Consider the following 12,792-nt stretch of genomic DNA (forward strand, 5'->3'; position numbering starts at 1 on the left):
TCTGAAACCTGACTGAAATGGGTTTAGTTAATCTTTCTCTAGGATACTGTGCAGCAGTCTCTAACCATTTTCTTAGTAATGTTAACTAAAATGGAGAGCGCACAATAATTATTCAGAATTGTTGGATCCCAATATCCCACTATTGTAAGGGGCATACCACTATCTCCATTGAGCCCAGAGGAACCACCTCTTCTGTTGAAGTCAACACCACTGCACGGATTCAATTTAAGGTCATTTTTGAGGCAACCTTAAGAACCTTGCTGAAATTCAAAATTCAAATAACATTAAAATTTGTATGGCAAGGGAAAAAGGCAAGGATAAAATGTAAATTACTTATTAGGATTCCAGACTGAGAGGGGGCTTTGGCCTTACAGACTGGGAACTGTATTATCAGGCAGCCGCAGTAACGTGGATTAGAGAATGGATAATATTAAAAAACAAAAGCATATTAGCTATTGAAGGACACGATTTACAAAAGGGTTGGCATACATTCCTGTGGGAGGGAAAGGATAAAATACATTAATATTTCCACAGGCCACCAGGTGAGAGATGCACTATTTGAAGTTTGGAGGAAATCTGTAATATTTGGTCCACTCAAATACTACAGATTTAAATAAGATAGTAACCTATAAGGAATTGCTAGATAAACAAGAAAATTTAAAATCAAACCAGGAACTGCAAACACAGGGAATTCAGATAGAATGGTGGCCTTACCTACAGATACAAACAAAATATAAAAAGGACTTGAAACAACAGGGCTTTCAAAATAAGCAACAAGAAATCGACAAGGTATTAACAGACACAAAAGAAAAAAATGATAACTAAGGTATATAATTGTCTTCTAAAATGTAAAATGCAGGAGGAAGTTGTAAAATAATAAATGATAGCATGGGCCAAAAACTTTGGGTACAACATCGAATTAGAGTATCAGGAACACATTTATAACAAAAATTACAAATTGTCAATGACAATGTGTTTTAAAGAAAACACATATAAAATGTTTTATAGATGGCATCTACCACCAGCTAGATTGACCAAAATGTATCCATCCATATCGCCTAATTGTTGGAAGTGTAATCACACAAGGTACATTCTGTTGTATCTACAGGACAGTTTGATATGGGTACCCGCCCCTATTCCTTCGGCGGGAAAATACAGAAACTGGATTTGTTGGCTCAGCCTGGCAGCAAGGATATAAACAGCTGCCAGGCACAGCCATCTTATTGTTGCTGTATTACTTGTTCCAGTAGTAGCCGTTGCCTATAACCTCGTTCTAATAAATCGTGAAATGGTTTCCAGTCTACGCTGTCTCATTCCTGAACGGATTTAACACATTCTATCACATGTGGTAGACATATCTCAATGCAAAGAAATATTGGGGGAAAATTAAAAAATGGATAGAGGAGATAACAGAACAGAAAATTGAGATGAGACCAGAACTATTTCTTCTAGGAATAATAAAAGAAAACACGAGAAAGGAAATTTACTATATTATTCAACATATCATTATTTCAGCAAGAATCACATTCACCCAAAACTGGAAGAAAGAAAAAATACCCTCGAACACAATTATTATAAAAAAGGTGCTAGAATGCACAGAGATAAATAAATTGCCCTAATGAACTATTGTCGAAACTTACTTATACCTACTTTGATTTTTGTTTATGTTTATACCATCTTGTACATGTTTTGACAAATAAAATAAAATATTATAAAATATGGAATAAATGGTATGATTGGATTGAAAGGGAAAGTAAAATTAATCTGTAAAGTAATATAAAATGTTGTCTCAAAATAAATTTAAATGTAAAATGTAAATAGATGTAAAGTATTATACAAGTATAAAATTGTAAATAGAAATAGGAATGTTTAAGTTAAGAATAATATCCTTAAATATTGAAAATGTAGAATGAAGAAGATACAAGCTGTATTAGTTAAATTAAGTTTTGTCTTTTTAATGTAAAAACCTCAATAAAAAGTATTTTTTTAAAAAATATTTTTTTTAGTTCATCAAGAGTAACAGGTTCAAACCTATTCCACATAAACTAAAGAGCCTGTGTCTCATAAACCTGAACTATATTTGTCCAACTGGAGTTCAATTCTAAGCAGATCTGATTTTCCTGAATTTATGCTGATGTGAATTGCCCTAAAATCTAGTATAAAGAAGGGTAGCCTTATAGGTCTTTTAAATAGAAACATAGAAACATAGAAGTCTGACGGCAGAAAAAGACCTCATGGTCCATCTAGTCTGCCCTTATACTATTTTCTGAATTTTATCTTAGGATGGATATATGTTTATCCCAGGCATGTTTAAATTCAGTTACGGTGGATTTATCTACCACATCTGCTGGAAGTTTGTTCCAAGGATCTACTACTCTTTCAGTAAAATAATATTTTCTCATGTTGCTTTTGATCTTTCCCCCAACTAACTTCAGATTGTGTCCCCTTGTTCTTGTGTTCACTTTCCTATTAAAAACACTTCCCTCCTGGACCTTATTTAACCCTTTAATATATTTAAATGTTTCGATCATGTCCCCCCTTTTCCTTCTGTCCTCCAGACTATACAGATTGAGTTCATTAAGTCTTTCCTGATACGTTTTATGCTTAAGACCTTCCACCATTCTTGTAGCCCGTCTTTGGACCCGTTCAATTTTGTCAATATCTTTTTGTAGGTGAGGTCTCCAGAACTGAACACAGTATTCCAAATGTGGTCTCACCAGCATTCTATATAGTGGGATCATAATCTCCCTCTTCCTGCTTGTTATACCTCTAGCTATGCAGCCAAGCATCCTTCTTGCTTTCCCTACCGCCTGACTGCACTGTTCACCCATTTTGAGACTGTCAGAAATCACTACCCCTAAATCCTTTTCTTTTGAAGTATTTGCCAACACTGAACTGCCAATACAATACTCAGATTGAGGATTCCTTTTCCCCAAGTGCATTATTTTACATTTGGAAAGATTAAACTGCAGTTTCCATTGCTTAGACCAGAGGTCCCCAACCTTTTTAGCACCAGGGACCGGCTTTAAGTTAGACGAGTTTTCTACGGCCCGGTGGGTGGGGGGGCTTTGGTCATATGGGGGTGGGGTTATGGAGGGGTGGAGCTTAGTGACGCAGCCCTCCACACTTCTCCACAGGGCGGGGAGAATGAGGAGGCTCCTTTGGCGGCTGGGGGCTGCCTGGCTTTGTGATTTTGACTGGGGGGGGACTTAGGAAGGTCCTACTTCTCCCCCCCCCAGCCAAAAACTCAAAGCCTATCTGCTCCAGAAACTTGGCGATCGCGCCCCACCGCCGCCGCCTCCTCCGTTTCCCCCAACGGCAAGCAATCTAAATGCGGGAAGGGCATTCCGGCGCTTCCCTTCAGCCTCAGAAGCCCCCTCGACGCTGGAGGGATGGTTATGAGGGGAGCGAGCGAGGAGAAGAAGACGTCCCACTCATCGCTCCTGAGGGAACGGGCGAGGGCGTCGGAGACCCAAAGCCCATCCTGCGTGGAGGGAGACGGAGCCAAGCGGGGCCACCCGGAGACCTTTTCCCGTCTTCTTCTCCTCGCTCGCTCCCCTCATAACCAGCAGCCCCGCTCACGGGGGGATGCCCGTTCGTAGCTACCAGCCCGCCAAGCGTCGAGGGGGCTTCTGAGGCTGAAGGGAAGAGCCGGAATGCCCTTCCCCGCGTTTAGATTGGGGGAAACGGAGGAGGCGGCGGTTGTTTTCTCCTCGCTCCAGAAACTAGGCGATCGCGCCCCACCGCCGCTGCCGCCTCCTCCGTTTCCCCCAACGGCAAGCAATCTAAACGCGGGAAGGGCATTCCGGCTCTTCCCTTCAGCCTCAGAAGCCCCCTCGACGCTTGGCGGGCTGGCGTAGCTACGAACGGGCATCCCCCCGTGAGCGGGGCTGCTGGTTATGAGGGGAGCGAGCGAGGAGAAGAAGACGGGAAAAGGTCTCCGGGTGGCCCCGCTTGGCTCCGTCTCCCTCCACGCAGGATGGACTTTGGGTCTCCGACGCCCTCGCCCGTTCCCTCAGGAGCGATGAGTGGGACGTCTTCTTCTCCTCGCTCGCTCCCCTCATAACCATCCCTCCAGCGTCGAGGGGGCTTCTGAGGCTGAAGGGAAGCGCCGGAATGCCCTTCCCGGGTTTAGATTGCTTGCCGTTGGGGGAAACGGAGGAGGCGGCAGTTCTTTTCTCCTCGCTCCAGAAACTAGGCGATCGCGCCCCACCGCCGCCGCCTCCTCCGTTTCCCCCAACGGCAAGCAATCTAAACGCGGGAAGGGCATTCCGGCTCTTCCCTTCAGCCTCAGAAGCCCCCTCGACGCTTGGCGGGCTGGCGTAGCTACGAACGGGCATCCCCCCGCGAGCGGGGCTGCTGGTTATGAGGGGAGCGAGCGAGGAGAAGAAGACGGGAAAAGGTCTCCGGGTGGCCCCGCTTGGCTCCGTCTCCCTCCACGCAGGATGGGCTTTGGGTCTCCGACGCCGCGGACCGGCTGGAAAACCCCAACGGCCCGGTCCCGGTCCGCGGACCGGCGGTTGGGGACCTCTGGCTTAGACCATTTATCTAGTAAAGCTAAATCATTTACCATATTACAGACGCCTCCAGGAATATCAACCCTATTGCACACTTTAGAGTCATCGGCAAATAGGCAAACCTTCCCTACCAAACCTTCCCCTATGTCACTCACAAATATATTAAAAAGAATAGGACCCAGAACAGATCCTTGTGGCACACCGCTTGTAACCTGACTCTGCTCAGAATACTCGCCATTAACAATAACTCTCTGATGTCTACGCTTCAGCCAGCTGCAAATCCATTGAACTATCCAGGGATTAAGTCCAATCTTCACTAATTTATCTATCAGCACTTTATGTGGAACCGTATCAAAGGCTTTGCTGAAGTCCAGGTAGGCAATATCCACGGCACCACCTTCATCCAACACCTTTGTGACATAGTCAAAGAAATCAATGAGATTAGTCTGACATGATTTGCCTTCAGTAAAGCCATGCTGATTTGGGTCTAATAAGTTATTGTTTTTTAGGTGCTGATTTATCCTCTTTTTGAGTAGAGTCTCCATCATTTTAACTACAACTGATGTCAAGCTAACTGGCCTGTAGTTACCAGCTTCTTCTCTACTGCCCTTCTTGTGAATAGGCACAACACTGGCCATTCTCCAATCCTCAGGAACTTCTCCTGTTAACAAGGATTGGTTAAACAAATCAGTCAGGGGGGTAGCAATGACAGATCTGAGTTCTTTAAGAACTCTGGGGTGGATGCCATCTGGACCCATTGCCTTATTTATCTTTAATCGTTCAAATCAGTTAGCTATTGTTCCCTCATTGAGTCTATTTGAACAATTTGAATATTGACTATTGAAAGTAATGCATTATGGATGGATATAATCTGTGTTCAAGTCTCTATTTGTATAAATAACTTACTGTGTCATATATGATTAATAGTATTGGATTTTTTAAAAAAATAAAAACATTTTAAAACCCTGTTGGCTGCCCAATTTTTTTCTTGAATGAATAAAATGAATTAGCTACTTAATGAAATAAAGGTGAAATTCTATATTATGCCACTAGCCAATTTAGCTACCCAATACACCAACTGTATCATTAGAAGAATAATGTAAATGTGATAATTATTAGGCTTTAGAAAATAGCAGCAAATTGTTAAAAGTTAATGTATTAATTATGGTTCAGGTCTCAAAATATAATGGTCAGCCTTAAGTACTTGATTTATGTGTATTTGTGGCTGTGGGAGCAAAATGTTTAGATCAGCATAAAATAAAGGTAAGGTCTCTTTCAAATGGAACATGACTTTTGGTGACTTTGTGGACGCATCATTTTAAAAAAAAATAATTTAATTGAATCTTACAATTGAATAAAATCTAATGCAGACTAAAATACAGTAAAAAAAATAAGCACAGAAAGGAAAAGAAAAATAGAAAAAGAAAAAAAAATATATAAAAGAAATACTTCCCCCTTTTCATAAAATATAAAAAAATTATTGGCTATTTATATTTTCTTAAAATACAAAAAATGATATTTTTCCCCAATATCTTATCTTTTATTTAAAAACAAAAACTTAAAGCCTCATCATTCAATTCTGGTCAGCAAAATTAAACTTGGTAACTTCTTTAAGCGTTACCAGATATATTAATGTATTTATTTTAATCTTTATCAAATAAACCAACTTTATATTCCTCCCCTTTATTTTAACAATCGTGGTTTTTAATATTCTAGAACTTGATTGCAATTTTTTTCTTGCCCCTTTTCATAAAAGCTATCTTTTGTAAATTCACTATAAGAAAGTTATTCAAGTCAATCTTTTGGGGTTTAAAAAAAATATGTCCTCTTATTTATTAGGACACTAGTTGGTTTTATTTGTAGCCCTGCAAATCATCTTTTTCCATTTCATTTTTGTAGCTTATCATTTTAAAAAATCACATTCAACTCAATTTCAGTCCTGTCCAGTAGAACTTGCTCCTCTTCCATAACATAGTTTCCGCACAGTATATCTATAGTGACAAACATTCCTAAAATTAACTTCTGAGTCCACTGTTCACAAATATTCTTTAGTACCCCCAATGTTATAATATTTCAATATTAATTGAATGTATTTGTTTTTTTCCTTTAATGGTAATATTTAGTTTTTTTCTGGTTCTCTCATGTACAAGAATTCAAAATAACAGCAGTTTTCCACAGGAAGGATTCTTATCATTAATTTCAAATTCATCTGCATCCTTAGTTCATCTATGACTTTCCAAAATCAACATTCTAAGCACCTTTTTGATGTTTACTGAAAATACTTAGATTTTTTCCCCTAAGTTCTTAAGACTTGATGTTCTGAAGTTTTTAAATATTTGAATGCCAGTAAAAAAAATCCAAAAGTGATTAAGAAATGAGACTCAGCCAACCTTTTACCTATATAAGCAACATTATAATTATAATAAGCATAGATAGTCTTCAGCCATCAACTCACAAACTGACTACAAAAATCTCAGTTCCTGCTGTATACTCATGAGGACTAACTGTCTAGAGTACATGTGGGCAATCTCACAATCTTTCCTTTCTTCAGAGAGATCTTGCACATCAGGATTCACCATCTGGCTGCCAATCTAAGATGAAATGCTGTCCCTACTCTTCAGGGAAGTCTAGTTTACCTTGTTTTCATCTGTAGTCCCACTGTGTGGAAACAACCATATGGTTATATGGTATGTCACTATTTTCTACCAGGAACAATTTTTCAATCTAGTCTACAACACTAGCATTTTCTGAAGATTTCCTATGAAAGTACAAATCAGGCCTGAGTCTTTGTAGCTACCAAACTTTTAAAAATTTAAACGTAACAAATTATATTCAATTCTATACGTAGTGTGATATAATAATAGCATCATAATTATCTTGCTGGATTTATGCAAATAGACAGGGTCACCTGTATGCTAAATTCATTTCCATCTGAATTATTAGGATTATTATTATAGGTAATAACCAACACTTTAAATTGCATTCAGAGACCAATCGGAAGCCAGTCCAGCTCGCGGGGTGATGGAGATATATGGGCGTATCTGGGTAAACCCATAACAGCTGCATTCTGGACTAACTGAAGTCTCCAAATGTTCTTTAAAGGTAGCCCCATGTAGAGTGCATTGCATAATCAAGCCTTGAGGTGATGAGGGCATGTGACTGTGAGAAGAGACTCCCTGTCCAAATAGGGCTGCAACTGGTGCACCAGGCAAACCTGGGCAAAAATCCTCCTTGCCACAGCCAAGAGATGTTGCTCTAGCCTCAGCTATGGATTAAGGAAGATTCCCAAGTTGCGGACCCTCTCTGAGGGGGTCAAAATCCCCCCCAGAGTAATGGATAGACAAATGGAATTGTCCTTGGGAGGCAAGAATTGGAATTGTCCTTGGGAGGCAAGTCTTGTTGAGGTTGAGCTTGAGCCTGTTGATGCCCATCCAGACCCTCACAGCCTTAGGGAACCAGCACATTCACATCTTTGCTGAAGTTAAGTCTACGGTATTTTGTTGGTCTATTTATTTAGTCACTATGTTGAAAAATGAAATAAGATTAGTTTGGCATGATCTGTTTTTAACAAATCCATGCTGACTTCTAGTTATCACTTTACTCATTTCTAGATGATGACAGATTTGGGTTTTTTAAAAAAAATATTTATTTATTTATTAGGTTTGTATGCCGCCCCTCTCCGTAGACTCGGGGTGGCTCACAACACAATAAAACAGTTCATGACAAATCTAATAATTTACAATTTAAAGTATTTAAAAAACCCCATTATTAAGCAAACATACATACAAACATACCATACATAAATTGTATAGGCCCGGAGGAGATATCTCAGTTCCCCCATGCCTGACGACAAAGGTGGGTTTTAAGGAGTTTATGAAAGGAAAGGAGGGTAGGGGCAGCTCTAATCTCTGGGGGGAGCTGGTTCCAGAGAGTCGGGGCCACCACAGAGAAGGCTCTTCCCCTGGGGCCCACCAACCGACATTGTTTCGTTGACGGGACCCGGAGAAGGCCCACTCTGTGGGACCTAATCGGTCACTGGGATTCGTGCGGCAGAAGGCGGTCTCGGAGATATTCTGGTCCAATGCCGATGCCATTATCTTTACCAGTATCTTCTCTGGTATTGATGTTAGGCTGATTGGTCTATAGTTTCCTGGGAGATGGGACTTTTTGCCTCTGCCAGTTGGATGAAGCTCTTTCTTCTGCAGCAGTTCATAGGCCGCTGCATTATCTCCCCCGCCAAAAGGCCCCTAGAGGTCTGTTCATGCTCTGGGCATCTAGATGATCCCATGCCCTTTTCATCCCCTTCTCTGTTCATGTTGTGGGTTTCCAAAGTGGGGGGGAGGCTTTGGGAGAAAAAGAGTTGGAGGGCTATATGATCCCCCCTGTTGTGGGCATCTAGACGATCCCATTCCCTTTTCACCCTCTCCTCTGTTCATCTTGTGGGTCTCCAAAGTGGAATAATGATCCCTCCCTGCTGTGGGCATCTAGACGATCCCATGTCCTTTTCACCCCCTCAAGATGAACTGGTGTGTGTGCTGTGTGTGTGTGTTTGTGGGTGTGAAAGAGCTCCCAAAGGCCACTTCCACCCACTTTGGGGACCCACAACATGAACAGAGGAGGGGGTGAAAAAGGCATGGGATCGTTTGGATGCCCAGAGCCTGAACAGACCTCTCTCTCTCTGCAAATAGGGAGTTCAGAAGCACATGCTTTGTGTGTGCATGCCACCATTGCACATGCTTTTTCACCCTCTGTGCAAGCGCAGAAGGCTTTGTACATGCACAGAGGGTGAAAAACAAGAAAGTAGCAACATGTGGGTGGATGGGTGGAGCCTCACGCTGCCCCACTACTAGTTATCTGAACCACCGGTGGCTGCTGCTACTGGTACACCCGAACCGGGTTGAACCAGTAGCATTTCATCCCTGGCTTGATTATTTGGCTTTCCTGTTGGAAGAAAAATCTGGACCGGTTCCAAGCCAGGAGAAAGATGCTGGAAATAAAATGGAGGCAGGCTGCAGGAAAGGAGGTCTCTATTCATTCATTCATTCATTCATTCATTCATTCATTCATTCATTCATTCATTCATTCATTTATTTACCTACCTACCTACCTACCTACCTACCTACTTATTTATTTATTTATTTATTTATTAAATTTGTATGCCGCCCCTCTCCATAGACTCGTAGGCTCACAACAGTAATAGAAAAACAATGTACAATACAAATCTAATAATTAAAACTAAAACCCCATAATTTAAGAAAACATACACACAACATACCATACATAAACAGTATAGGCCTGGGGAAGTTATCTCAGTTCCCCCATGGCTGATGGCGGAGGTGGGTTTTAAGGAGCTTACGAAAGGCCAGGACGGTGAGGGCAGTTCTAATCTCAGAGGGGAACTGGTTTATTTATTTGTTAGCCAGAAACCAGTGGCAGCAACATGTTCCTGGGGTGGCTGAAGAAATGGGGTGGAAAGTAGGTGGGCTTTTATACATTCCTTGGGGCTTTGTGATTAAGATGCCTGTTCCTACGCAAGAATATGGGTTTTAATATTGTAATGGCAGTTGCCCCCTATGGGGTCATGTAGGGGTCAGGGCTGGCTCTGTAGGCAAAATGTAAATCCTAGGTGTTTTGTTTGTCTGAGCTAATCTTATCAGTTTTGGCTTCTTGCCTATTGTGTAGCTTAATTGGAGTTTCTGGTTGCTCCTTGCTTATGAATAGAGTGGCCCAGCTTTCTGAATGGATATAATATATCTATTCCTAAAGACTAGCCTTCAGGTTTCTGCTTGAGGCTGTTTTCAGGAAAACTGGGGTTGCTTTTTGCCTTTTAGAAGATCTCTTTCCTCTTCTCCTTCAGGGAAAATAATAACAACAACAACAACAACAACAACAAACAACAATAACAACAATAACAAACAACAACAACAACAAAAATAACAGCAGCAGCAGCAGCAGCAGCAGCAACAACAACAACAACAACAATAATAGTAATAATATATTCTGGGGAAGGGTTCTTACATTGTTCCATTTCTACTGCATTCATTTCTTCAAGGCAAAATGAAAACAGCCTAACCTCAGCAGAAATACTTAATGACAGCCTGTATCATGTGTAATGAACCACACTCAAGATCCTGTCTTCCCAGCTCTCTTATTTGTGTTCACTTTTGTTTCATTCTTTTGAAGTTATGAGGGTTTGTAAAAATATGTCGAAAAGCGCTGATATTCTGGAAAAGCAGAAACAAATTATTTTTTGTTATCTGATGTTTTAGGACAGTTCTTGTATTTGGTCTTTCTAGCTTTCTACAGCAATCATCCTTAGACAACAGTCAAAAGCCAGACAGAAAAGGAAGCAAATGTGGTTGGTTTCAAGACTACATCTTTAAATCTCAAAAATTATATACACCTGTATAAGTACTTAGTTTCATCCTATTGTGAAAGCTTCTTTCTTTCATCTTCAACAGGTTGGCTTCAGCACAGCAATAAATTGCCAATTGTTTGCAGCACCCTGTAAAAACACAGGAGGTAGCTATCTAGATTAGAAGACGTTCTTAAAGTGTTCTCTCAAGGACATTGATATGTTAACTGCATGATCGGCTACAGCTTTACAGTCATCCTGAGGAAATGCTTCGAGGTTGGGCGTTCATTTCTCTCAGGGCCGCTGATAGGGCGGTACTACTGGGAGTGGTGTCACGGGCCCAGGCAAATTGGAAAATGGGGGGTGCCCGGCGCCCGCCAAAAACTCCCCAACCCAGATTGCGATGGGGAAAAGCGCACCAAGGAAAGCAAAAGGACCAGAGACACCTCGCCAAACTTCGCCTCTGTGTAGCTTCTCTGACCGTGGCCCGCACCTTCTTCCCACCCCCGCGAGGAAAGAAGGCAGGGAGGCCAACAGACAGGCAGGGAGCCCTGATTGCAGCCGCGGAAGAAAGCGTGGGGGTGACTTGCCCTCTGGAAGCTAAGCCGTGCTGCTGGGGAAGCCGGGAGAGGACTGAGCCTGGCCGGCTTCTCCGCCGGCCTTGTGTCCCCCCCAAGGATTGCGAGGGCAAGAGAGCAGCGCCTTTCGGCCTCCGGAGGTGCTGGGCCGGGGATTCGGGGGGGCCCGTGAACACCGCCCGCCGCCCGGAGCCAATCGCCTTCCTGCTGCTGGCGCTGGGAGCAGGTAAGTGCGCGTGGCCGGCCGGGTGGGAAGGGCGAGGCGCGAGGGGGAGGCAAGGTCCCTCTTTTCATGCATCCGCTCAGTGAGCCTCTCCTTCCTTCCCTCCTTCCATTTCTTTCATTCCCCCTCTCTATTTTTATTTCTCATTCATTCTTTCTTTCTTTTCTCTTTCTTTCTTTCCTTCCTTCTTTTTTTCCTTCTTTCTTTCTTTCCTTCTTTTTTTCTTTCTTTCTTTCTTTCTTTCTTTTGTTTCTTTTTCTTTCTTTCTCTCTTTCTCTCTTGCTCTTTCATTCTTTTTTCTTTCTCTTTCTTTCTTAGTTTCTCTTGCTTTTTCTCCTTCCTTCCCTCCTTCCATTTCTTTCATTCCCCCTCTCTATTTTTATTTCTCATTCATTCTCTTTCTTTCTTTTCTCTTTCTTTCTTTCCTTCCTTCTTTCTTTCTTTCCTTCTTTCTTTCTTTCTTTTTCTTTCTTTCTCTCTTTCTCTCTTGCTCTTTCATTCTTTTTTTCTTTCTTTCTCTTTCTTTCTTTCTCTTTCTTTCTCTCCTTCCTTCCCTCCTTCCATTTCTTTCATTCCCCCTCTCTTTATTTCTCTTTCATTCTCTTTCTTTCTTTCTTTCTTGCTCTTTTTCTTTCTCTCTTTTACCTTCCCTTCCTCTATTTCTTCTTTTCTTTCTCCTTCCTACCTTCTTCCCTCCCTCCCTTCCTTCAGTCCTTCCTCTCTTACTCTCCCCTTTCATAAGTTTCCTTGCTTCCTTCCTCAGTTCCTGTCCCTTCCCCCTTTCTTTCCTTCCTTCCTTCCCTCCATTTCTTGCTTTCCTTCTCCTTCCTCCCTTCTTTCCTCCCTCACTCCCTTCTTTCACTCCTTCCTCTCTTACTCTCCCCTTTCACCTTTCCTTGCTTCCTTTGCACCCTTCCTCTGTTCCTGTCCCTTCCCTCTTTCCTTCCTTCCCACCCTCCGTCCATTCATTCACCCATTCCTCTCTTGCTCGCCCCTTTTACCCCTCCTTCCTTCCTTCCTTCCTTCCTTCCTTCCTTCCTTCCTTCCTTCCTTCCTTCCTTCCTTCCTAGCTCGCCCTCGCCTTTCTTCCCTTCCTTCCAGATGGGAGTGCCCCCTCAA

The sequence above is a fragment of the Erythrolamprus reginae genome, chromosome 2 (assembly GCF_031021105.1).
Source record: "Erythrolamprus reginae isolate rEryReg1 chromosome 2, rEryReg1.hap1, whole genome shotgun sequence".
Classification (NCBI taxonomy): domain Eukaryota; kingdom Metazoa; phylum Chordata; class Lepidosauria; order Squamata; family Dipsadidae; genus Erythrolamprus; species Erythrolamprus reginae.